The 27,954-nt window shown below is 35.0% G+C and overlaps 1 long non-coding RNA gene across 3 annotated transcripts; it reads left to right on the top strand.

Moving 5' to 3' along the window:
* The first annotated feature begins 2 nt into the window (after nt 1-2).
* Nucleotides 3-27,954, top strand: LOC144375392 (uncharacterized). Of its 3 annotated transcripts, none has more exons than XR_013435129.1 (4): nt 3-267; nt 11,691-11,884; nt 14,240-14,360; nt 26,168-27,954. It is a non-coding gene; the product is annotated as an uncharacterized LOC144375392 (long non-coding RNA). The 3 variants fall into 3 exon arrangements; XR_013435130.1 differs by lacking the exon at nt 11,691-11,884 and adding an exon at nt 1,104-1,238; XR_013435131.1 differs by lacking the exon at nt 11,691-11,884.

Genomic DNA, 27,954 nt, shown 5'->3' with positions numbered 1-27,954 from the left:
GAATGACCTTTGTTTGTCAGCTCTGACAAATAAATTTTTATGTGTATAACTACCTGATCTCTGTCTTTCATTTCTTTGCTTACCTATCTCTCGTTCCTCACTTTCCTTCATTTTGGTGTGGAAACCTGGGATCAGGTTCCCTAGTGTGCCTGCTCCCCTCTTCAAGGGTCACTGAACATCCCAGGGGCCCCAATCCAAATTCCATCATGGGACCAGGCCCTTCATTCTGCTGAACGCCCTCTCTGCACCCACCACCAGACGTTTCAGGTAAGACCCCTGTCTCAGGTCTACCTAAATGACCGCTGGGTCCCAGGAAGTGCTGGCACTCCCAGGGTTACCCTGTCGTCAGGGGCACCCCCAGCCATAGCTTTCACAGCTATGGCTGAGCCCTACTGTCACACAAGTCTGTAGGTGGTCTTTTATTTGGGTCCTGGGTTGTGAGAAAAAAATACTGAGGGTGATTGGGAGTTGTTCCTGGTCAGACTACCTCTTTGCCTTAGGTTAATCTTTATGGGCTTCTGCCCTTCTACAGGCTTCTGTCCCTATTATGGTGTCCTGGCAGGGTGCCTAAGACCTCTTCTTCCCTGACCCTTACTAGAGTCTCTCCCACCAAAACTTATCTGCTTGTGCAATCAGATCTGGCCTCAATATCCTTTGGATAACAACTATAAATGGTCGCTTAACAGCACTCTAGATCTGAATATTATCAGGGATTTTTCAACTTTTGTAAGCATTTGGAAAAATGGAAAGAGAGATCATAGTTCAGGCCTTCTCCTCTCTATGTTCTAAGCCCTCTCTCTCTGCAACTCTTGCTCTCCTGCACAAGTCCCCTTAGCTCTCTCCTCTCTGATGCCTGCGTCCAAAAAGACAAAAGATCCTACCCAGGTCTCCATCTCCTTCAACCCAGTGGATGAGTCCGTGCCATGCCACAATTCTTTTAGATGAAACTGCCGCAGCAACTGTCCCCCTGACCCCTTCACCCTTCTCTCCTCCTGCTACATGCTCACAGGCTGCTGCTGCCCAACCTGCATCTCTGTGTCCTCTACATGAGGTGGCTGAGGTAGATGGTGTAATCTGGGTTCATGTGCCTTTCTCTTCGTCAGATCTTTCACAGACAGAAAAACACCTTGGGACCCAACACATATATCAAAGAGTTTCAATATCTGACTCAATCATAATTTGACCTTCTACAATGTCCATATGATCTCGTCTAACACCCTCCTGCACAAGGAGCACAGGTGAGTTTGGGAACAAGCCAGAAATTATGCCAATGAGGTACATCAGACCAAACTAAGGTGCCTCAAGAGGGGGCCTCTAACTCCCCAAGCTAAGATTCTGGATGTGACCTTTAAGGTGTATAACAAGAGAGACAAGAAGCCCTGGAACAATCAAGCCGTTCATCCAGCCTTAGCATCTGTCCCTGGTTATACTGGTCAGAGGAAGGGTCCCTCAGGACCACCCAGACCCTGTTTGAAATGTGGTAGATGGGTCACTGGGCTTGTACATGTCCTAAACCTTGCAAGCCTCTGGGCCCTTGTCCTAAATGCCATCAGAAGAGACACTGGGCTGTTGACTGTCCCCAAGCCTAGGGCACCCACCGGCCATCCGGCCCTTCTAGTTCCCCTTTCTAATTCTTAGGATTGGCTGCAGAGGACTGACAAGGCCCAGGTCCCCATCACCCGACCACTACCATCACTCCAAGGGAACACAGGGTAACTCTGCATATTTCAATAGGCCTCTCTCCTTCTTCCTAGACACCAGGGTTACATATTCAGCCCTCAAGGAGTTCTGGAGGCCTATTACTCCTTCTATGACCTCTATTGTCGGGGTAGAGGGTAAATCTTACCAACTTTTACAGATACCTAGCCTTGTTTGCACTTTTGGCTCTCTAATCTTTACTCACTCCTTTTTGGTCATTCCACAGTGCCCTGTTCCCTTTATGGAACTCACAAAGTTGGGGGCTATGCTTTCCTTCTCCCCTCATATATGCTTCCATCCAGACTTGCCTACCGCTTCCTTGATCCTCATCTTTACCTTAGGACCATCCCCTATTGCATCTGCCAGTGCCTTCCCATTACCCTCTTCCAAGGTGACCCTACTGTCCGGGATGTTTCAAGTCCTTCCATTGCCTCACACCACAAGCCCATTCATATCTGTCTCAAAGACCCTCTTCATTTTCTCGTCCAATGGCAATACCAGTTCTCCTGACAAAATCTCCTAGTCTTACAGCCTATCATTCAATACCTTTTGTGAAAGGGATTTCTTAGATATAATCATTCCCCTTATAACACCCCCATCTTGGCAGTAAAGAAGGCTAATGGTTTCTACCGGTTGGTCCAAAACCTCCTTTCCATCAACTCTGTGATTGTTTCAATCCATCTCATGGTAACCAATCCTAATACCCTTCTCTCCACTATTCCTTCCAGGACCTCTTACTTCTCAGTTCTATTCCTCTCCATTCTGACTCTCAAGACATTTTCACCTTTACATGGACAGACGCTGAGTCTTATAACTCCACTCAGCTGACAAGGAGAGTTCTCCCCCAAGGGTTCCGAGACAGACCTCATATCTTCAGACAGGCCTTGGCTAAGGAGCCTGCCTCAATGTCTACACTGACTCTAACTATGCTTTCCACATACTCCTCTCCCACTCTGCTATTTGGAAGGACTGTGGCTTCCTTACCACCAAGGGAACTTCAATTACTAATGCCCCCTTTATCTCCAATCCCCTTTAGGCCTCCAAGCTTCCCACTGCCATTGGAATCTCACATTGTAAATCCTATCAGACACACACCTCCTTTGTGATACTTGGCAACAACAAGGCAGACTCTGAGGCGAAGGCCACAGCCCTCTGACAACCTACTCTACCTGAGGTCCTCTGTCTTGCTAGTCCCCTGACGAACTCTTCCCCACCTTTCACTCAACAGATGCTTACCTTCCTTCACAATCTCTTTTACCCTAACACCATATCTTTAAAACAATTTCTCACTTCCCACCTTAAACTTTCTGCAGAGGACCTACAATTACTCTCTACCCTCTCTGCCTCCTGTGAAATCTGCCAGAAAAACAATCCCACCTCCAGTCTCTGCCCACCTGCCTTCCCTTTACACCAGGCAAGAGGACATCTCCCTTGTTCTGATTGGCAGCTGGATTTCACTCATATGCGCCCAGTCAAGCTGTTAAAATTTCTCTTGGTACTTGTTGACACTTCTGGAGATAGACTGAGGCTTTTCCTACCATCAATAATTGTGCCCCCGTGGTGGCCAACATTCTCATTGAACACATTTTTCCCCAATTTGGGCTCCGCTCCTCACTTCAGTCTGATAATGGTCCTGAATTTACTTCCCATGTTTCATGGTCTGTAGCTAAGGTACCTAACATCTTCTGGCATTTTCATATCCCTTACCATCCCCAGTCCTCTGGCAAGGTGAAACATACCAACCAGACCTTAAAGAACATTCTAACTAAACTATCCCTTGAATTAAGTTTAGATTATACTAAACTCATTCCATTCCCTTGGCTTTTCTTAGGTTACAAGCCCTTCCAAAGAAGCCACTCAACATCTCCCCTTTTTAGCTTTTTTCTATATGGACAGCCTATCTCCCTACTCAGCTCACCACTCTCTGATTCTTCATTACCCCTTGATCCTCATCTTTTCTGGTCCCTTCTTGCATACATTAGAAGCCTTCTTTGGCAATACAGTAATGCTGTTCTGGCAAAGTCTAGTTCTGCCTCTTTCCCTTTGCCCATTCTGTCTCCTGGTGACCTGGTACTTTTTACTCCCCTTACCCCCTCCACAGGCCCCTCTCCTCCTCTAAATTCTCCGCAAAATGGATTGGACCCTATCGGTTCTTTCTTACAACTTCCTCAGCAGCCCACCTTGAGGGCATCCCATATTGGGTTCATAACTCCCATTTAAAAAGGTTTTCTCTGCCCTTTTATACAGTGACACAGGCCCTCTCAAGCTGTGTTTCTTAAAGGCCAGTATCCCCAATCTTCCTTCGGTCTCTGAGGACCACGGGACACTGCAAAACAATGAGTACCATCCTTCCATTTTTCATTTTTGCCCTTCTCCCTTAGTCTGTACTCATCTCCCAGGGCTACCATAATCAGGAATTACCATTCCAATTTTTAGGAGACTTACAGCAACTTGCTTCAACCATACTAACCATACAATCCCAGCAGGATTGTTTCGGTCAGATAAAAACAGCTCTCCTCTAATGAAAGATGTCAGCTAAGCAACCCCCTTCTCTAGTGGGCACTTCATTTCCTGATCCCTCTCCTTGTCATAGACCTTCTATTAATGCTTGCCCCCTGTGTCATTAGATTGGTTCAAGACCAAATCCAAAAGGTCTCTAATCAAACTATAAACCAGCTTTTGTTATAGGATTAATACCAATCCCTCACAAAAAATTGGGGCACCAGGAACAGCATTCCACCACCACTCAATCTCCTTCCTCATTCCAATGACATCCCATGCTGCTAATGAGGGATTTAAATGCCACCCCTTCCAAAAAGGAATGAGTTATAGAAGGTTGACCTAAGTCCCTGTTCCCTAAGGGGCTCAATAAAAAAGGGGGGGGGCGTAATATAAGGTCCTTGCTTAGCATCTGGATGGCCATCTTAAGTGACAGCCCACTTTAAGGAAAAAGTTTCACTTTCCACCAAATGGCCTTTCTGAGAAAGGCTCACCACTCCTTCATACCAACCCAACCCCTAACTGCCCGCATTAGGACCCACTGGCTCTAATTCCTGAGCCTCCCCCATAAAAGTCCCAGAACTTAAGCCTAGTTTGCTTCTCTCTCCTATAGAGAGATGGCCTTTATTTGTCAGCTTTAACAAATAAGCTCTCTTGTGGATCTCTGCTTGGTCTCTGTCTTTCATTTCTTGCTTACCCATCTCTCAATCCTTGATTTCCCTTCACCACCCTTTTGGTCTTGCAGCAAACATGGCTCTCTTTTAGCCTGTCTCTTTCAACAGCTTTACTTCACAGAAATCCACATTACTAGCATTTCTTAGTTCCTGAGGTCTCCATTCCAGCTTCAGCTTCACCTAAACAGCTTCCGGTATCACCCTCCCAGAGGCAGCCTGTAGGGACTGTAACCCATACCATGCCATACCATGCTTGGCTTTCCAGTTCTTACTTTGAAATCTCAGTGGAAGCCTCTATCATCCCTTTACTCAAGAATCCTGCCTTCTCACAGAACCAGTACTACCACATGGATGATTCCAAGGTCTGCTGTCATCTCACAGAAAACCTAGGTCCCCTGAATTCACTATAGCAAAAGGCTCTGAGTGCTTGAATAGCTCAGCATGACAAAATAACTTTGTAGAACCCCTGTGCCAGCAGGGTACCTCCATGATCTGTTCTCAAAGAAATTTTTCCTCCTATATCCTTGAGCCAGGAATGGGTGTAGTTTTGCAAGTCCCTAAGATTACCTCAAAGGCATCTTTCCTACTTTCTCTGTGCAAAGTAGTTAGCATCCATTTAGGGGCTGTAATCAACAAGCACAACTTCCTTGGCCTTAGCTTCACCTACACTTTTCTGGCCAAACTGCAAGTTTTAAAAAATCCCTCAGCTCTGCTTTCTGCTCCCAGTTTTTACTGTAAATCTGGCCAAAAGCTGCCAGCAATCTCCATGCCTCTGAGTAATATTCTGCCTTGAAATTTCTTGTGCCAGATTAATTAGTCCATAATTTTTTAAATAGCCTTACACAAAGTGTCACGACAGAGAGAAATTATAGCTTGCTCTTTGCAAGAATATAACACTAGTCATCTCTAGTCCACTTTCCAATAGAGCCCTCATTTCCCTCTGAAACCTCATGAATATATATATATATATATATATATATATATATATAGTCTGCATTCCTATCAGTATTCTGGTGTTCTGCACTTCCATCAGACTCATGCATTAAGTTCCATTTGTAATATTCTAAATGTTTTCCAGCTTGTACTTTTAAACTTTTAAAAAAACTCCTCCTGCTATCCAACCAGCTCCAAAGGCTTCTGAAGTACATGGTCAGGTTAGTCATAACAATGTCCCCCCTTGTCAGTACTAATTACTGTTTTAGCCAACTTTTGCATACCTGTTACCAAAACACACACACACACACACACACACACACACACACACACACACACACACACCCCAATATATATATATATATATATTAGAGAAGGAAAAAGATTACTTGAGATGTGGAATTTCAGAGATCTCAGTCCATAGATGACCAACTTTATTGCGCTGAGCCCAAGGTGAGACAGTACATCATGAAGAAATGGCCCAGCAGAGGAAAGCTGCTTATTTCATGGTGAAGTCAGGAAGCAAGAAGAGAGGTGGGGAGGGGGGAGAGAAAGATATTTTTTTTCATGCATCCTATATATGGAGAGAGGAATAGGATGCATGAAAGATGTACTCCTCTAGTGAATACTCCCAGTGAGCCACATCTTCTAACCATGTCCCCAAATGTCCACAGTTATTATCCAGTCAGTTCATTCAGCCTAGGAAGGACTGAGGTTATATCTCTTATAATTTAATCATTTTACTTCTGAATAGTCCTACATGAACAGGAGCTTTTGGGGACATACCTCATACACAAACCATTACACTACTGTGTGCATTTAATTCATGTTTAAAGCTCTGCCTGCTTCCTTTTTTCATAAAAGACAGCAGAATAAAAGGAGTTAAGTGATGACAGCTAGTCAACCAAAGAACAAAGGGCATACTCCACAGTAAAACAAATCCTTCTAAATGACCCATGAAAGAGAAAAATGAACTACGTACTGAATGTTAAGGCAACAACCTCAAAGGTTTAATGTAGGATGTAGCAGGAAAGAATTGAGTAGAAATTGAAACCAGCTCTTTGAGGTGGTAGTTTTGAGTTTCTTTAATACATTCCTCTCTTATGTTACATGGTACGCATGAGGGGGTCATTTCGTACGGTTGACAAGTCTGGTGATAATAAGTGGAGATGAGCTGGAACTGAAATCTGTGACATGACTTCCGGCAAAGAGTGCCAAAACACACATGGGGAATCCAACCTGAGTAGCTAAAAAAAAAAAAAAAATCCTATATATGAAATTACACTTGTTTTTCAAGTCCTCCAAACCCCATTAAGAATACTTATATTATGGAAGATTAACCTATATATTAATTGTTAAGTCTTGAAGGATTATTATATTTGTTATTCTGCCTTCAACTAACAATTTCCACTGAACATATGGAAGACAGATATGTTAAATATTTTATTATCACCAATAAAGGTTTTGGCAGTATTGCCCTTAATGAAATTGCTCAAACTGAGAACAAATGAGATTATTTTTTAATATGTACTGTTTAATTTAGTAATTATATTATTGGTTGCTCTCATCTAGGAAAATATGAAAATTTATGTCCAGTTGTATTACAAAAAAATTTAAAACACTTTTGAATGGAGTTAATCTTAAGTATAATTTCACATCCTACTTCTTTTTACAATGCTAACCCTGACCTTGAAAACAGATGGCTCAAAAGAATTTTCAATCTTTATCAACTGCTTAAAAAACTATTTAAAATACACATAAATGATATTTTAGACATGTGTAAGTTATACGTTTTGGAAGACATTGGAAATAACTCCTTGAGAAATCAGACTTAGGTTTCATAAATTTGAGCTCATATTAACGTTAGTAGTATTGCTCTTGAGAGATGTTTATAATATTTAAATTTTTGTCAGTGCTTCCATATTATATCTTAAATATTTTATCTTAAGATGCTTGGTAAGAACATCTGCTATTGCTGTGGCGTCATAATGTGTGTAAAGACTAGATCAGAGATTTAATTTTGCCTGGTATGGCTGAAAATAAGCTGACTAACCCTTTCAATATCTTTCAAGAGTGGAACTTGAATTCCTTAAATCTTAGTTCAGCCCTGGAGCTTTCTAATATTAATATATTAGTAGAAAAAATAAGAACCTGGTTAGTGGAAGATATTTTGAAGTATAAAATATTTCTGTTTCCTGCAACATGAAGAATTATGTGCTGACTGAAATCAATCTATGTACAGCATACTTAACACACCAGATTTTGCTCAGTTTCTAAAACAGAAGTTGTCACCCATAAACAAAAGCGTGTGATGTGTCCCCAAACAGCTCATTCAATGTTCTAATTACCATTCTACTCACTTATCTTATATTCAGTTCAATAAACATTTGAGTGACTATTTTATACCAAGCATCAGAAACACTTTGAACAAATTCAGAGTCTAGGGAGGGAGACTGACAACAAAACAAAAAATTTCAGTAATGAAAAGTGCTAAGTTAGGGATTTGTCAGGGAGCTAGCTCTAGGTTAGCGCTCAGAGGCTGGCATTTAGCCTCTGGTTTATACAGAAAGAGCCTCTGTAAATAAGTATGTTCTGGAATCTGGACTACAAACAAGAAAAAAAGGAAACTAGTTTATATTCAGTCATCCATTTCTATTATGAATGAATGTTAGAGAAAAATCCAAATTTTATCCACATTAAAACAGTTTTTAAAATACACAAACTAAGTTATCATCTAATTTTGCAGCTGTTTATATTTTTGTAGATAAATTTATTCAAAATGAGTACATTTTGTAGTAACTGCTCACATAAAAAATGTTTTGAAAAAAAGATATATTTATATATAACCAAGGGGTAGACAACACAGAACTGAGATCAACTTTTCTATAATTTTAATCATCCAGATTTATTTCAACTTATGATGGCCCTTTTCATGGGTAAACTGAATAAAGAAGTAAAACATTTATATTTTCAATGATATCCAAACTTAGCACTCATTTTAATGCATAAAACTATCAGGTAAATAATACTGTTTATATTCTTTTAAATATTTATACATAAAGAAGAATAGATTACAAAAAAATGTGCTGAGCAAGGATAGAAGAATGTATTTTATGAAGAACACTGAAGAAGAAAAATTTCTAAACATTAGTAAAAATGGAAATTTTTTTTCTTCAAGATTTCAAGAATGAAAACTTTGAAGATTTCACCTAACAAATATAATCATGATGCTGGAAGTTAGGAAAAACTTCTAAAGAAATAAGGTAGAATATTATTTTTCTACCTAATTAAACTTGTCTCTTTATTACTGATTATTATTATATATTTAATGTCAATAAACATTCCTACTATCATATTTGGATTTTTTACAATTCTTTTTCTCAAGATTGGTTATATATTGGTGAAAACAAACACCATAAACTAAAAATAGAAATGGACTAAAAGGTATTATTTTGGACAAGGAGCCACTTAGCTTCTCCACTGTTTTAGACTCTTCCAAGTCATCTGACTTGGATTATAAGGTTTTTAGTACAACTTCACTTTATAACAAGACTCCTCATAAAAAAAAATATCAACTGTTCCTTTTCTAATTATGTCTCGTTTGATTTCTAATATAAAACTATTTTTCAATAAATACAGATCAAATATATTTTAAATTACAGCACTTTTATAGATTGATATGATAACATGATTTCTTATAATTCCTCAGTAATATTTTTCCCATTCAAATTTTCAGTGAAATTAACTTACAGCTTTTTAGAACCAATTGTTAGTCATTTTTGCTCTGAGAAATGGTAGTAAAAGTAAGCAACCCATATTATCCACTTATCATGACTAATATTTTTTATTGTTAGATTTAGTAGCAGTTCATTACATATAAAATATTTTAAAATTCAATTTAAAAACTCTTACTGTGTCTCCCCTTCCTCCATTCCTCCTTACTTTTATTTCTAGCTTCAACAGATACTTCTCTGTAATTATTCAGATTACACTCTAACAAATATGCTCTCTGGCTATAACTGCTTGAGAGTTTTGGTTTGTTGCTATCATTTAAAAACTTAATTTTCTTTGAAAGTTACTTAGATATTACTATTTTTTGAAAATATGACATTATATATTGAAAAACCCATTGTTTTGATGTACTATCAACAAAGCAAAAGATGGTTCTAATTAAACCATATGAAAGTCTATAACATCATCAATCTTGATTCTGAAGATGGTTAAAAATGTAAATTCTAGATTTGATGAAACACAGGAATAATCAAAGTAATCCTAAGTACTTAGATGCAAAAGCCAAGGTTGGCTAACTTCCTCTTCTTGCTGGGTCACATTTCCTGGTCTTCATTGCAATTAGTTATGGTCATGTGACTGAGTTCCTGACTTTGCATCACAATTATACAATATATTTAGGGTCTAGTTCCAAAGACCTCCCCTATTCAATTATTCATGTTCTTTCCCTTTCTATCTTCTGTAAGTGTATACTCAATAAATCTTGGAAATCAAGTATGGAAGACTAAAAAAACTGTCAGCATGAAAGAGGACACCCACTTCCTCAGACCACCAGAAGACCAATATGAGATTGCTGCTTGAAAGAGACTGCACCTTCCATTGAATTAAACCACTGAACATGGGGATCTATTTATTGTAATAGTTATCCCAATTAATACAATTATTCCATGTTTACACCTGTAGGCATAAAGCACCTTACTAATAAAATACTTAATCTGAAAATGTAAGACGCAATTTTAAAACTATCAAAGTGGGCTGTTCAACTCCTTCTCAAAAAACTAATAACAGAATTGGAGAAACATCAAAAGAATATCCACTAACAGCTAGTGCAGGCAAAATGAGGCACAAGGTGCTGCTGCAACCATACAAAGTATGTCTAGGGAAAGGAGAGGCCCAATTGCAATTACAATGCAGCCTACTTGCCTGTGCCCGAAATGGCCAAGCAAAATGAGAGCATCAAGTGAAAATTCCTCAAGCAGTTATGGCCAGACAGAATATTGCTAGAGTGTTACATGAAGAATACAAAGAAGTATCTATTAAAGCTAAAAAGGGAAGGGGGATGGCAAGGAGGGAGGAATGAAAAAGGGAGGAGAAAGAGACTGAGACAGAGAGAAGAGAAGTGGGAAGAGAGTAGGAAAGGAAGGCAGAGCATGGGCGAGGAAGAAGAAAAGGAGAAGGAAGAAGGGAGGAATGGAAAGGGGGAGGGTGGGAGAGAAACAAAGTTTTCCACCTGACCCCTTTGGAAATACAGACATCATATTTTCATGCTCACATTATAAACATTAAAAATATCGGTACTTTGTTTACTCTATACAAGTTCCTGAACTTCTTTTATGAAGTACAATATTCATATCTTAAAGGACACCTAGACTTTATTGTACAGTTTTCAGTCATAGAGAGAATTATTTTAAATCTTTTTAATTAACAAAAGTAGAATCTAAAAATTTTTATAAGTACCTGTCCACCACTACAAGAGATCAGATAGTCATTCCTGGATAATTTAGTAATCATCTGGGGACAGTTTGAAATGCAATGATGAATCTTATTAGACTTTCCCAATTAGGATCTATGGAACAGGAAGAATAGTGTCATTACAGAAGTCTACAGAGTACTTAAAATATTGAAACAATGAATACTGAAGAAACTGAGAGCCCCTGATATTCATGTTTCAAAAAAAAATCTGATGTGAGTTAGTGTATATTATGGAACATGTCAGATAGTATAGGCTAAGTAATACTATGGTAACAGCAGTGCCTACATTTGAGATGCTCAAAACAAAACAAAACAAAAAATTATTTCTAGTTCATACCATGATTTCTCACCCCACTACCATCTTCATTTGGTGCATTTTTAACATGGTGTCATTGTCCTCCCCAGGTGAGAAGCTATTCTTTGGAACAGTGGCTGGAGAAGAGTATGGCAAATCAGAAGATAGTTCTTATAGCTTCACTTGGAAATGATATATCCATTATGTCATTTTTACTGAAATTTCACAAGCCTGTATCATTTACATGTCCCTATCCAATCAAGGATGTCATGAAGTATGATCTTATCTGTCACAACTCTTAAAGGTAGAGAAGAAAAGATTTTTCTCTGCAGCTTTAATACCTACCACATAAACTAATATAGGTCATAGAATGAGATGAATGGATAATGCTATGGTACACTACAAATGAAGAGAAGCTATAGACAGAAATGCAAGAAGAGATATTTCATTTATGTTACATGGCTAAGATTTTCACCAATTCTTTCCTGTTGAATATAGAACTATTAGAGTTAGAACAAAATAGGATCAGGCATTGATTACACTAGCGCGCACGTGCACACACACACACAAACACTAACTGTCCTGTAAATTAAATGCAGTTTATGCCAATAAATGGTTTTTAGATACTTTAAATTAATCCTTTTGGTTTTTATTGATAAACTCTCACAAAAAAATTGTCCTATCAATAATTTCTATTGTTTGGATGCAATGCACCCCTGGACAGTTACAGCCAAGGTTCTGAATTTCAAATTGAATAAATTACAATAGCTGAATAATGCATCAATAATCTCTGTTCTGATTTTATATGAATTCCATTTAAAAGTGCAAAATATGCTAGCAACAAAAGCATTGCAAATTATAGCAAAATACCCAGTATATTGCAGTGCATAAGAACATTTAATTCTGGAGCAATTATGACTAAGGTCAAACTTAAGTTTCATTATTTATTACCGAATTGTTTAAGAAAAGCTGAGGTTAAGTATTCAAATAATACTCACCAAATAGGATAGTTGTGAAGATTAAATGAAGTGAATTACATAGTGTTAGTACAGTACTTGGGATAATGTTAGAATGTAATTAAAATAAGAGAGCAACAAGAATAACAGAAGCTTGGAATTTGGTTTTACCTTTCTAACTACAACACTAATTTGTTTTTTTCTACCATGATAAATACTGCTATTATCCAAAGAAACAAGGAAGAGTACACTCAAAGTTGTCAAAAGGCCTAAGAAAACAAAATCTCATCTGCAGTTTCTTCTGAAAGGCCCAATATTGCTTTCTCCTAAATAGCATAGCTTTCCACCACAGCTTTTTCCTTTCTTTCTGAATAAAAAACCCTAGCCACTCAGTAGTCACCCTGAAGTGATACATGTAGACCTTTTTTTTTTCCTCTAGCAACCACATCTTCCTAGAATATGTCCCATTCTGCTTGTGTCTAAGCTGACTAATTAATTCTTCTTAAATGTGTCTTCCTCTCTTCCATTCATATTAGTTGATGCCACATGTTCCAGTTGATGCCACATGTTCCATTCATATTAGTTGATGCCACAGTTCTTAGTAATATTAAAACTAAGAAAGGGTTGTAACGGCATAGTATGAAATTAGTGCAGAATTATCTTTAAAGTCTATTTTGTCACCTACGTTCATTTTGGGCAAGCAAAAGCAACAAGGATTCATGTTAATAGCCCCATATGAGAAAAACAGATCATTTTTCTAAATCTGATCAGTCACTCACACTAAATCCTACAAGTGTCTGGGCACGGAGAAGAGTGAGAGTTGAATATAAATTATGGGGAATCCAGAACTCCCTCACCTCCCCAGCTTTCTGTCTTGCCCACTTATTCTCCAGCTGTTTGCTAATTTGAATTTCTTTACTTCAAACAGCAGCACTTCTGCTCATCATTCAGCCTTTTTGAGTCCCATCTCCACCCATCTGCTTCAGTAGTTTTCCATGCTCTTCCTTCACCCTCACAGCTGATGACCTTGTCTTACACTTTCTGAGAATGTTTCAACTTGTCTGTTGGGTTCCTGTCTAGTTGAGAAACATGCTTTTCAAACTGTAATCTGGTATATATGCACTTGTTATTTGTTAATAGCATTCACCCTAAATTATGACAGTGCTTCAATGTATCTCATTTTCATCCCATGAAAGAAACCAGAAATTCAGGTGTTTCCGTGTTAGAAAACAAAGGCATATGCGGGTCTCACATTCCTCAAAAGACAAGATAATTAGAGGCAAAAATGGAAAATAATCCAAGAATCTTTCCCATAAACCATGATGTCTTTTTTTTAAAAAAAAAGCACATTACAGTATCAACTTTAAAGATGATTTACAAATGAAAACAACTTGCATACAAACTATCTCATGTCACACTCAATACCTTTAGATTTGTATTCACAAATAAATCAGATATGCATTGGACTAACTTATTTGTATAGCAAATGCTTCTATTTGATTTAATGTACTTTCTATGATCTCTGAATTTGAGCATAAATTACATTTAAAAAATAAAGAGTAAAATCACATGAGGGGGCTTATCATGATGATTTAGGATCTTGCAAATTAGATTTACTTTCTGTTATTGCTTATGATCAACATTAAATTTTGTTTCAAAGATATTTTTGATCCTCTGTTTCATGTTTAAATTAAATTCATTAGCAGCTGTCAAGCCCCAAGGAAAAATGTCAACACTAATCAAGACAACATCTGAAGGTGTCAGTTTTCCTTCATTTATCTCCTGTCCCCAGAAGGTACAAAGCCATCAAATGAAAAACTCCAGGTAATGACTGCTTTTGTCATTTGTTAACTGTGATTAGAATGCAGTTGCACAGGCATGAATGTTGTTTTAAGCTGCCAATGACACCTGTCTTTACTTTTTTTTTAAGGAATAAATAAGAAATATTACAAGTTCTACCTTTACTGTAGGTCTGTACGTGACAGTGTGCTTCACTGCTCCCACACAGAGTGATACTGTAATTATTTGGTTCGTTGCATCTGTCATAGTAGGTAGACACTATTACCTAGTATTATATAGTCTTTCCAATTTGCAGACTAGGTCCTATAAGCAATCAATGATTTGTTTTTCACTTTTGCTTCTAAAATAAGGAAACATTTAGTAAAAATGTTAAATATCTTTGCATATAAATTTATTCATATGTGAGAATGAAGGCATTGTTTAACTCTGAAGTTTATTTGAATGTTTTACATGATTTGACACCTTTAAGAATGGAGAGTTTAGGTGTTTTTCCAGTTGAACTATTTATATTATTAAGATGCCAATGTGACATATCATATAATTGAAATAAGGTTCTATATATTTCTAAAATACATTCAGAAGAAAAAACAATCAAAAGTGAAGATATGGCTTTAAATATAATTCCATAGATTAATGCTATTTTTCTTTTTGGAAGCAGAGAAGAATACTGTGCTTATTTATATATAATTAAGTGGCAATGATGGAAAAACAGAAAAAAATGGATGTGTTTATTAGAATAAAATCAATATTCATTCATTAAGTCCTTATAATAATAACATCTTCATTGAATTTCAGAGATAGAAGGAATATTTGAGATCATTTTGTTTATTATCCTTGATTTTCATCTTATTAAACTCAGGCCTAGAAAGATTAAATCATTTGCTTCAAATCTATAAGCTAGTATTAGGGGAACCTAAACTAAAATGTGAACATTCTCTCATGCAGTTCAGTGTTATTTCCAATTATTTTATCACTAGTTGCATTTCATTATCATTATTTTTAGTAGAAGAGCTAATATTTATTGTGTGTTAGCAACACTACTAGATCCTTTGCTAAACACTTTGCATGGATCAGACTTTGCAGTAATTTCTATTACTACTGTCCTCCAATTAGAAAACTGAGGCTCAAAGTTATTAATGTTGAAATAACTTTTTCTAAGTAATTTGACTAAAAATGGTACAATAATCTCATAAATTTTTAAATTGCTTTCAAATGGCATTAATTTTCTTGTTATAGCAATCTCAGTGCATGTATACAGCTGAGATAACCCCATTAGAATACATATAAAAAGGCCAACTTTTCAGGAAGCTTAATTACTTATCTGAGGTCATCAATCTAACTACAAACACATAAATTCAAACTTTTCAACACCTGGACTCTTGATTTTTATATAATATCATATCATGGTTTTGTAAGTACATTAGAAAGTTATGAAAGTTACTAAATTAGCATGTTCTTGTCAGTGTACTAATGCTGTGGCACAGATCTAAATTAAGTTTAGATGTTAATTAAATGCTGTTTTTTTTTTCAAATTAGCAAAAGTGATTAGAGTTAAATACTCATTCAAAATAGATTATAACTGGAATATTTAAGTCATGCATAAAATGGAAACATAGGTATTGTTTTAAGAAAAACAAATCAAAGCTGCTGCTTCTTCATTTTTTTTTATTTTCAGAAATGTATTTGACTCTTGATGAAGCAATTAATTCCTTCCACAGTAAATGCAGCTAAACTCACAAAATGTTAATGATTTCTTTAATTATGCAAAAAGATACTATTTAGATGAAAATGTTTCATTACAGTCTTAAATAAAACTCAAAAGAAGTTATACAAAATATAAAACAGGAGAGGTTTTGTTTTGGACAATAAAACTAAGGCCCCAAACAGTTAATTGTCTGGTCCAAGGTGTGTAAGAAGAGTAGTGGAATTCAGGTTACAACAATTCAGATCAGTGACCTTTGATTGACATTATGTTCTATTTTCCATATAAAGATAGATGTATAAATGAATACTTAAACTTTGAAATTCTCACAAAATAAGATAATACAGTAATTGAATATTTTTAATCTGATCATAATTAAAATTTTCTTTAAATTCACGAAGATTTATTTTTTACAATTTTTAATAAGGTTACAAAATGTTAAATTGTTCCACAGTTTTATTTCCCCTTTCTAAAGATCAGTACATCAGTACACTATAGATTCAGTGTAAGATATATTAACTTCCTAGCAGGTCATTTTTTCTCCTCCTCCTTCTCCTCCTCCTCCTCCTCCTCCTCTCTTCTTCTTCTGTAAAAATTGGCAAATATTTCAATTTATGTGGAATTCTAAGGGTACAGAATAGCCAAAATAATTTTGAAAAAGAACAACAAAGATGGAGGACTTACTTTATTTGGTTTCAAAGCACGGTATGTAAAACAAAAAGGAGAACCATAGGATATCAACTTAGGGATAGGCATATAGATCAATGAAACTAAATTGAGAGTTTAGAAAAATATTTGTGTATTTGTGACCAATTTTCAGCAATGGTGCCCAAAATCCCCAACAGTAAAAGGTTAGAGTGTCTAGACAACTTACTTAGACTTTTATTTACAAAACACAATTTACTTAGACTTTTACCTTACACAACACAAAAATAGAACAAAAATGAATCACAGATCCAAATTAAATAACTTCTTTAAACCATGAAAGTGCTACAGAAAAGAACCATTATGATTTTGGTTAACAATTTAACTTAGATAAAGTAATAACAGCATAATATACAGACAAACAATGATTTTAACTTTATCAAAAGTGAAAACTAGGTGCATTAATAGGTTTTATTAAGAAAAATGAAACAATCAGGAAAAAATTTCAAATTATACTTGTATAAATAAAGCATTTTAAAAAATAGCTAATAATTTCATAAGAACTTTGAACTTTTAAAAATGAAAGATTTGAACAGACATTTCACTGAAGAAGATACATGAATGAGTAATCAGCAATTTTGAAAAACTAAACACCATTCATCATTAGTAAAATGAAAATTGAGATCCCTCCACATACTGACTTGAATGGCTATAACAAAAGACTAGAATATAGTGCAATGAGAGCTGGTTTGGAAAAAATAAATTTCAGTAGTTTCTTCAAGAGATAAATATAAATATATTTAAGATCCAACAAATTCACTTCTAGGAAAGTACCATGAAAAATAAGACTGAATACAAATATATACAAATCAATGCTCATAGCAGTATTAGTCAAAATGACCAAAAATTAAATAAATTAAATATCCATCAACTGACAAATGGATAAGCAAAACGTGGCATATCTATACAATAAAATATTATCCAACAATAAAAACAAATACTAAAAAAGTTTTCACCATGGATAAACCTCAAAAAACATGTGCTCAGTAAAAGAATCTAGATATAAAGACTATGATAAATGATTGCATCTATGGTAAATTAATAGAAAAAGGCATATTTATGAGTGTATTACAAAATGGATCAGAGATCTTCTGAGGCTGGGGATAGAAGAACGGACTGGTAGCAAAGAGGCTTAAAGGAATTTTTTTGGAAGGATGAAAAAGTTTTTAAATTGGATTGTGATGATTCATGCACAATTCCATGAGTTAACTAAAAAACTTATTGAATTGTGTGATTAAAATGGACTTTTGTATGTAAATTACACTTCAATGAAGTTGCAAAATCAGTTTAATTTTTAAATATAGTGTCCTAAAAGGAAATATATATAGGTAAAAAAGTATTGTATTTCTTCCGATGTAGATAATTTATACTAATATGTGTTTTTCTTTGTTTCTTTGTTTATCATGGGTATTCAGGGAGATGGTGGGAAGGAAACACTATCAGATGATAGCACCAATAGTGTGATGAATTTTGAAATTTCTTTTCATTCTTTCTATTTTATTACTTTCCTTCTCCATTTTTGGCTGCCATATTTCATGTATTCTTTTTATGCAAGTATCTGAGTGAAGGTCAAAAGATGTCAATTTATATTTTTAAATAGGGGCATCCAGCAAGTTAAGTTTTATATTGGTATTTAAAGTTGTTTCAGATATATAAGTCAATCAAGATGAGAAAATTATTTGGGGAGATGTATGTCAATGTATTTCAAGATAAGAAAACCTATTGTTATGTCATACTAATTCTTAACATACTTTGAAAGTTACTGATATATAAGAATGTTTAGGCTTATTTGACACTTTTATTATGCAATAACACATTCAAAATATGCATTTTAACTCTATAAATTATATAGATAATCATTTTAAATATCTTAGATGTGGGATATAAACTAAAGGTTAAAACTAAACAAATGAAAATATAAATGTAATAGAATAAAAAGGTCTAAAAGTTTGCAGTTCAAAAAAATAGCTGTAAAACATACAAATAATCCTCTGTATGGCCTGATAAAGACAACAGAGAGAGAAAATGCATACAAAATTAAAATTACCTAAACACAGATAAAGGAAATGCTTTAAAATCCTAAGACACTAATGCATGCTACTATGGCAACTAATCTAAAACACAAGGAATACATACGATTTTGTAGTAAAGTAGAAATTACCAAATGGACCCCAAAGAAAGTAAAAGACTTCAATATAGCAATTAGCAAAGAAGAAAAGAGAATAGTAAAAATACTATCATGAAAAAGAGATATTAAAACTAAAGTATAATTTAACCCTTAAATAGATAATTTTAATGCTATTGGATGCCTCTCAGGCCTGATAAACAGATGGAAAGTTCATTTTATTTTAAAACATAGTCATGCTTTTATATTTTTATAACAAAATATAACATGCTATAACACAAAGGCTAGTGTAGACCAATAACACTAATACAGATATATGCAAAATTTTGAGATTTTACTGACTTTTCAGTTGTGGAGCAGTAAAAACATATCTACATTAAATAATGTTATTTGAGGATAGAAAAGAGTTACTGTTGAATTTGAGATAAGCTGTAAAAGGGGACCTATCACTATTTATAATGTGGCATTTCCAATTAAAGGAAATATTTTTAAAAAATAGGATAAAGATGAAACAAAAGAACTGCATTATAATGATGTAATCCATCTGAAACATCATTTCTAGCCTTCAGGAACTGAGGTACTAAGAACTACTGAAAATAAGAAATATTTGTGATGATAGTGTTGATTTGTTCTCACTCAATTGAACTTAAACATAATTGAAGTTGTCTTTGAATCATCCTAACTGATTATTTTGTGGAAATGCTTCTTCTTTAAACACCCATAATGTACTTTAGCCACATCTTCTCTATCAAGCTTAGAACTTCAATACAGTCAGCTACCTTTAATGACTGTTTCCATATCTGCAAATTCAACCAAACATGGAACAAAAATGTTTTTAAAAAATTCCATCCACACTGAACACATAGATATTTTTTCTTATTACAATTCCCCAAACATATAGTATAACAATTAATTATATGAAATTTATATTATATTAGATGTTTTAGGTAATCTAGAGGTGATATAAGGTATATGGTAGGATATATCAGAGGTTACATGCAAATAACATTCCCATTTTAAATAAAGAACTAGAGTATCTAAGGATATTTGTATCCCAGAGTGTTTTGAAATCCACGTCCTGCAACAGATGAGGACTGTATTATTAATCAATTATACATTGACAAGAAATACAATATAAGAAGTCCAATATATAATACCAATACCTGGCTCCATATCCAAGACTATTTGCATTTTAATCTTCTGTGTCCTAAACATCTTTTTAATGATGTTACATGAACAACTATATCTATTGCTACAGTAATGTGTTGGTACTAGGAAATCAGTTGGCAGAGAATTAGAGAATTGCCTGATAGAAACTTTTCATTTTTGTACTTACACACAAACACACACTTACATACACACACACACACACACACACACATACACACACATGCCTGCATACATATATATTCAAATTACACTACCAATTAAGATCAAACTTGTAGTTACAACTTCTTTAGTTCCTTTCATGTGGTTTTGCATTTGTGGCCTAGAAGTAGAGGAAGGATGACCATAAAGATGAGGATTTATTTTAATTCCCCTCTACTTTTCTAAGGAGGAAAAACTAGCTAAACTTGTTTTGGAATGTAGAGGCCTTATGGGCAAAAAACTAGAGAAAAGTAGAATCTAACATTTTATTTTCAATTTGATCACAATCCATGTGATAGGCACAGGGAATGCAAACATAAGATACTGGCCCTTGTGGAATGTGTATGAAATTTAAATTTGCACTTTTGTAATTTACAGTCTAGTGAAGAAGACATATATTTAAATAGAAGTGGCATTTCGATAGAAGCACACTCAAAATGCTATGGGAATGGAAAGGAAGGGTGCTTAGTGCCACCCTGAGAGATGCAGACAGGGATGATTTCCTGGAGAACACTTAGAGTTGAACCTTGAGCAAGGGGAGGCCATGTGACTGTGAAGAGGACCCCTTCCAACAAGGACAAAGGCAGAAGTCTAAGGAGGAATCAACAGCAACTAACTGATGGCTAGGTCTGCCTTCTAGTTCTTTGCCTTGTGTTACCCGTTAAATATACAGATACCTTCCTTTAAGAGACTGTGGTTCTGCACTGTGTGGCTTTATTCCATTCACATAAAATTCAAGCCAGGGTGGTGGTGGCGTGTGTGTGGGGGTTGTCCATATAAAGATGCCTTCTGCTTTAGAGAGTCTATGCTTTTAAACGGATTTGGAAGTAGTCCAATTTTCTTTTGCTGACACTGTTGTCTGCATCGTGAATTAGGAAAGACAGTGTTGGTCTTGCGAGATTTTATCTTAATCTTCAGATGGATCTTTTTATTACTTAATGTTTTTCAGGAATGGACCAGAAAGGGATGCCAGAGGCTCTGTTTTTCCCCCCTTCCTTTTTTTTTCTATTGGGCTGTTCATATGGACAATGCAGTAAACAAGTGGTTTTAATTTATTTCATTGAAAGAGTGGCCTTAAAAATAAACTGTATTTTTAAATTAGATATAGTACCTGCAAGAAGGAACTAACATTTACAACATTTACATTTGTGTGTATTTTACAAAACTCTGCAGGTGAGATCTCGATGGCTTTTTTATTTTTTATTTTTATTTTTTTACTTTCAGCTTTGATAGATTCGTTTTGTTTTTGCTTTTGTTTTCTTTCCTTTTCCATTGCTGGCACTGGAATTTGAACTTCAGGGAATTTTACCACTGAGTTCCACCTCTATCCCTTTGAAATTTTTTAAAAATTTGAGACAGGGTTGCTTTAAGTTGCTTAGGACCCAATTAAGTTATACAGGCTGGCCTCAAACTTGCAATCTTCCTGCCTCAGTGTCTCAAGTTGCTGGGATTACAGGTTTATGTTACCATGGATGGTAGAATATTTCTTATAAAAGTGATTATCCTAAGAGAGGTAGGTAAACATGGATTTACCAGTCACATATACACAAAACATTAACTGCATTCACAGGACGAGGTTTGCAGAAGAGTTCCCAACTGTAAAAGTTCAAATTTTAAATACTGGGATTCTAGTCTATTCCAAAGTATTTAAAAGAAACCCATGAAGTCCTGATGATCCTTCAAGAAATATCATTGCAATAGAAACTAAGTCACCAAATTTAATTTCAATCAAACTTCTGATGATTTGCACAATTTACTTACATAGAATAGACTAAATTCTTCCTTAAAATAACAGGTAAATGATTTTATCTCCCTTGTACTTCTTTCCTCCAACAGGTTTTATATTCTTATACAAATTTTCCTGATTTTAAAATGTTAGTCCATATCTAAAGGAAAGATTGTGTCCTTTAGTAACATAATGAGTTCTTTAGGGTTTACTCCTATAATCTCTTTTTTTCCCTTTTGTACTCTGCATACTTAACACTCACATGCTAATATTAGCACTAATGCCTCAGGCCTAAATAGCAATAATTACTGGATGACATACTGGCTTCTATTTAAGTTGACAACTCAATAACTTGACATATGCATTACATCTCTATTACATTGGAATCTAAATGGCACTTTATAAAGCATTCCATATTTAGCTCACTGTCTGATCATACTGGAGCTCGTACTCATCATGTGTCTATAAAAGAGAAGCGAATGTGTCATTATTTCTAAGCCTTTGCCAGTGATAGATAATGGGATCACAGAAAGCTATATGTAAAAGAAATGTTGAGGTTTTGATAATACATGTTTTTTTCGACAAGTAAGAATGAAAGACATTCTTACTTATTTTTTAAAATGTACTAGAAGAATTTCTCCTAAGCATAAAAATCCACACTTAAGAAAATCAGCCTGAGATATATCTTTTGTAAGTCCACTTTCTTTTTTTAACAAAGAATGAAAGATGTTCAATAAATAAATTCACTTTAGATAATATTGTTTATTGATTTGAGGAATCTTTTTGTTATAGCCAGCATTTCAAGTAGTAAAATGCAGAGTACAATAATTATAAAATATGTCTCTTTTTTGTTACCAAAACTTTACACAGTTAAGAATGTTTTAATCCATCACAAAAGATAATATAGAGTTTAAAATATGATCTTTACTTCTTGTTTTCATTTCTTTCCTCTCTTTTCTTCTCTTGTCCTTAACATGTCTTCCTCCTCTCCTCAGCTCAGTCCTTCTCTTTTGTTTCCAAAAGATGTTAGGCAGGGTTAGTAACAATGTAGGCATAGAGCTTGGTCAGAATGAGACAGTGAATGTGGCCCCAAGTGGCCAGTAATGGCAGCCGCCCATGAAAACATTGTGAGTTAGAGATAATTAGGACAGTTGGAAGTCTTGGGAAATGAGCCACACAGAGAGAATTTTAAAAATATGTATTATATTGAAGATAACAGAAACCAGGTTTTTTAAAAGACAGAGTAAAGTTACAAATATTAGAGGGGTGTGGTATGGAAAATTCCATTAATAATGATTATATCTTGGCTTCATTTGAATTTTCAGCTTTTAAATATCACTCTCCACTAAAGAGAATCAGAAATAGTTAGAGAAATACTTGATTCCAAGGAAGCACTCAGAAAAAAGTGGCATTATAACAAAGGGATCCAGAAACCAGCTTAAGGGATTTTCCACTGGCCAAATAAAGAATAGGTTTATCATTTAATTAAATTATGCTAACAGACAAGAGTCTTTGAATATAAGTGGAATAAGTGAAGTACACTGCTATAAATAAGCTTAATGAGTAAATTAATAGCAAGCAATATATGTAGAATGGGGAAAAATCACAATTTGATGCCACTCTAGTCATAATTCAGACAGATACATCAATAACTGCTAGAGTGTGACAATAGAATAAGGAACTGAATATTTATGTAGTTTCAAGTTGACTCCACACAAAATATTTATTAATTATAAAGAAAAAGGAGTTAAGAAACCTGGCTGACATAAAGAAGAATGATTATGGTATTTTCTGATAAGTGGATGAAACTGGAGACCATTATGATAAGTGAAATAAGCCAATCCTAAAAAAACAAAGGCCAAATGTTCTCTCTGATAGGCGGATGCTGACTCACAATAGGTGGAGGAGAGGAAGGAGTAGATGTTCACAGGTCTGGACAGGGAGGAATGGAGGGAAGGAAAGGGGAACGGGAATGGGAAAGACAGTAGAATACATGTATAAAAACATACATGAATACACAAATACACAACCAGTGTAACTTCACATCATTTACAATCACATGAATGAGAAATTACACACACACACACACACACACATATATATATATAATATATCAAATACATTCTACTGCCATGTGTAACTAAAAAAAACAAAAAAGAAAAAAGAAATTTGGCTAACATGATCTTCATTTGTGAACAAAGTTAAAACAAGTGTTGGGACAAAAAGCCTTTTGTGCCACCTGATAGGATACAATAAAAAAGCACAATTTTATTTCCTTGACATTTCTGGCAAAAATGTATAATATGGATCTTTGTATGAGAAAACATCAGACAAATCCAAACTGAGAAATAGTCTACAAAATGACAGCCCTATAATTGTGAAAAAATATGAAGCTCATGAAACCAAAGAAAGATAGAGGAGGTTCCCAAACAATGAAGACTAGAAAGATATGAAAAGTAGGTATAGCTAGCATCCTAGACTGGATACTTTTATTATAAAGGACATAACTAACATGAATCTTTAAAAGGATCTGAAGATGACTGACACTATTTCTATGACTTTTTAGTAGGCTGGAAATAATTTCAAAATAAAAACAATGCTTTAAAAATGAAAATGGTGTATTTATATTTCAAAATGCTTTTTCAAAATAACATTACTGAGGCATAGCTGATGTATTAAAGCTGCACATATTTGATGAGTTTAGACATATGCCTATATCAATAATATCACTACTGAAATCAAGGGAATAAACACATTCATCCCCCACAAAAAAAATGTTCTCTACTTCTCCTGTTTAGTGTGCTAAGAACGTTTGACACAAATTTAAGATCTACCCCTTAACAGATTTTTAAAAGCACAATACTATAATGTGAAAGATGAATACATACTTTTTTTCTTTTGAAAAGTCTTTTTCTTTTTCCTTTTTTTTTTTTTCTACTTCGTTTGCTTGACATGCAATTTAGGCTTTGCCTAATTTCCAGCATATGCTCACATAGAAACTTCCCATGACATACTAATAGAGATATAAAATCAGCAACTATGGGAGGAGTGCTTTTGAACTTCCCTTTTATTTCCTTTGACCTGGACACCTGCATCCGGGATGGTATCACCCTAAGTTCGTCATGACAGCTCAATAGGAAATGGCAATCTTATCAAACTTCCTGGAACTCCTTCTTTCCCAAGGAAAACATTCACAAACTCCACTTAAGCAAAGTTCCCTTCATAGTACTCCTCTGAGTAAGCTCCCAAAGTGAATTTGTTAACAGATACCCTGAAGGGATGTTAATTTCATGGCAGAAGGCAACAACGTATCCATATTTATTAACTGCCCTTCAAACAGAGTGGCAATTTCCCTTGAGACTGTGCCCTCACCGACAGCATAATATAATGTCTAACGCTTCACATAAGACATGTCATTAACTGCAGAACAATCTATCGTGTGGTTGGCCTCTTCGTGTTCATTATTTTGCTGATGCCAAGTGAACACAGAATTTCCCAGAAGGAAATAAATGGAACACCACAAAGAATGAGTGCAGAAGGCAGTTCATGCACCTCAGAACATAAGGAGGGAACCTGATGAGGTCAGGGAGAAAAACAAGGCTGAAGGGCACATCAAGCAGCATATTGCCAAAGGACTGCTAGGTACCGAGAAGTGTGCGGGAGTGAACATCAAAAATATCAGACACCTCATTTGTCTGTTCTGACAGCCTGAAATTGACCAACAAAACATCCAAAAAAGAGTTTGAAAATTACTAAAATGGATCTAAATGACAGGTGTGAAAAAGTTGTCGGTTTCTCCTAAAAGGTCTGAATAATAATAGAAGATGAGAAAATTGTTTTATTATTTAAAAATCATCTCCATTCCACATGTATTTATTTGAGAGCCTACTATTTCTAAAACTCTGTTAGAGATAATGAAAGGTATATAAGAATGAATTTGGTATGACCTCTGACCTCAGAAAGTTAAAAGTCCACGAAACAACATTGCCATACTGCAGAGCAGAATAAGATATGTTCTTTTGGGTAGGGCCATTGACCTTCATAGTCAAATAATTCTGAAAGGATAATATACAAAGCCATTATAAAACTTAAGCAAACCTATATGTGCTTGCATAAAAAGAGGGGAACAGGTATTTGGGGTAAAGACTGCAGGGATGCACATGTTAGGGTAAAAAAATGCCTCTTTTCTCTTTTGGCTGCTGCAGGTTTAATGAGATTGGTCAAGTACTAACAGCAGGGATCCCTGAGAAGTATAAAGGCAACAGTGGAGTCACAGGCTATGAGACGAATGGGAGAGAAACAGCATGAGGAGAAAGTCAGCTGAATCAAAATATAGGTCTGACCTATTTCAATTTCTGCCCAAGATGGCCTTCATAGCATGCCTGTTATATTAAAGCTTGGATTATTTGTAAAGAGAAGGCCCGCTGCAAATTTCCCCCTTGAACTCCTCCTCTCAAACTATCAGTGCTTTGATGACATTCTGTATTCATACCTCCTAATAGTAAACACTTGGGGAATTTTGTTGCAATTTTAAATAAGAAGTTTTTTTTTAATCTGTTTTCAAAGGTAGGAACAATATGATAAAATGTATAAGACATAAAATAATAAAGAAAATCATGACTCATGTAGATTAAGTAAATTCATTAAGTTCAGATTCACCTTGAAAGAGACCTGCTTATAAAAAAATAGAAATATATTAAATCCAATGTTATGCTTCACACAGTCTGTGTTTGAAAAGAAAAACAGCAACATAGACCCGGAAATAATTATTTTCATGCTATTTGTAGAGATTTTTGTTTGTTTTTATAGCTTGCTCTGGCCTTTAGTTTATTAACTGTGACTCTTAAAAGTAGAGGCAAATTTTGGAAAAAATGAGCCATTGACAAAAGTGTAATGCCTTTCAACTGCCAAAAGAACTGCAATTCCAACAGAGGTTGTTTTTAAAAATGAAAGTGTAATATCCTGAATTTGATCGTAACTTAGAACCTAAACAAGTGTACTTTTGAGTAAGTCAGGACATATTAAACTTTAGGAAACCTCTGGGAAAGAATATAAATTGTTCATTAAAAAAGCACTCAGATTAATGTTAATTCTTCATCCTTTCTTTCTACAGATGTTGCAAATTTACATTACTTTGAAGTAGTTTACAAGTTGTTAATGGTAATAACTATCATTGTTGAGTGACAATTACTCTATCATCTTATGAAGGAACTTCCCACATGTCACATGTGAATTACTGTGATATCCTCATGTGGGCTCAAATGCTGATGTCTAAAAGACACATAACTCACAAATCCTTTCAATGGACTTTTAAATAAATGGCTAGGCAAAAGTCACATCCTGACAAAATAAGGGAGGCTTTTTTCTGTGGTGAGAACAAAACAGAAAATCTTGAAACTGGGGAATACCAGGTATGTGTGTGAGTTATTTAGTGCATATATGGGTATTCATATAAAATACTAACACATCCCCCCTCCCACAGGCCATTTCTTTCCTTGGGATTGATGTATGTGTTATTTCTGAGAAATACTTTGATCAACTACAAAATAGTGTAGAAGAGTTTGAAAAGAAAATGTTTGGAATAATTTTTAACCAACATAAATGATCTCTGTTTTTAGAAGCTAATTTTAACAAATTTTTAAGATTTCCTTCCTTAAAATTTTGGGGTAAGTATAAGACTTTAAATTATTTTCTAGAAAATATAATGATATTCCACAGGAAAAGAATCATTTTCCACTATATTTTCAATTCTGTTCGTAATTCCACATATTACCATCAATCATATCTGACAATAATTGCAATGGAAAATAAAACTACAATGGATTTGGGAAATTGGTCAATTAGTTATATATTTCTTTATGTGTTTTGTGTTGAATATTTCATTAAATATGTTCTTATATATGTATGTATGTTATATGTATTTAATTAATAAGTTTATACATTGTATATATAATATGTAATTTTCTTCAGGAAATAATAAATATATTACTCC

This window comes from Ictidomys tridecemlineatus, chromosome 2 (genome assembly GCF_052094955.1).
Source record: "Ictidomys tridecemlineatus isolate mIctTri1 chromosome 2, mIctTri1.hap1, whole genome shotgun sequence".
Classification (NCBI taxonomy): domain Eukaryota; kingdom Metazoa; phylum Chordata; class Mammalia; order Rodentia; family Sciuridae; genus Ictidomys; species Ictidomys tridecemlineatus.
The sequence above is the reverse complement of the archived record's forward strand: the minus strand, read 5'-3'. Positions and strand labels throughout refer to the sequence as shown.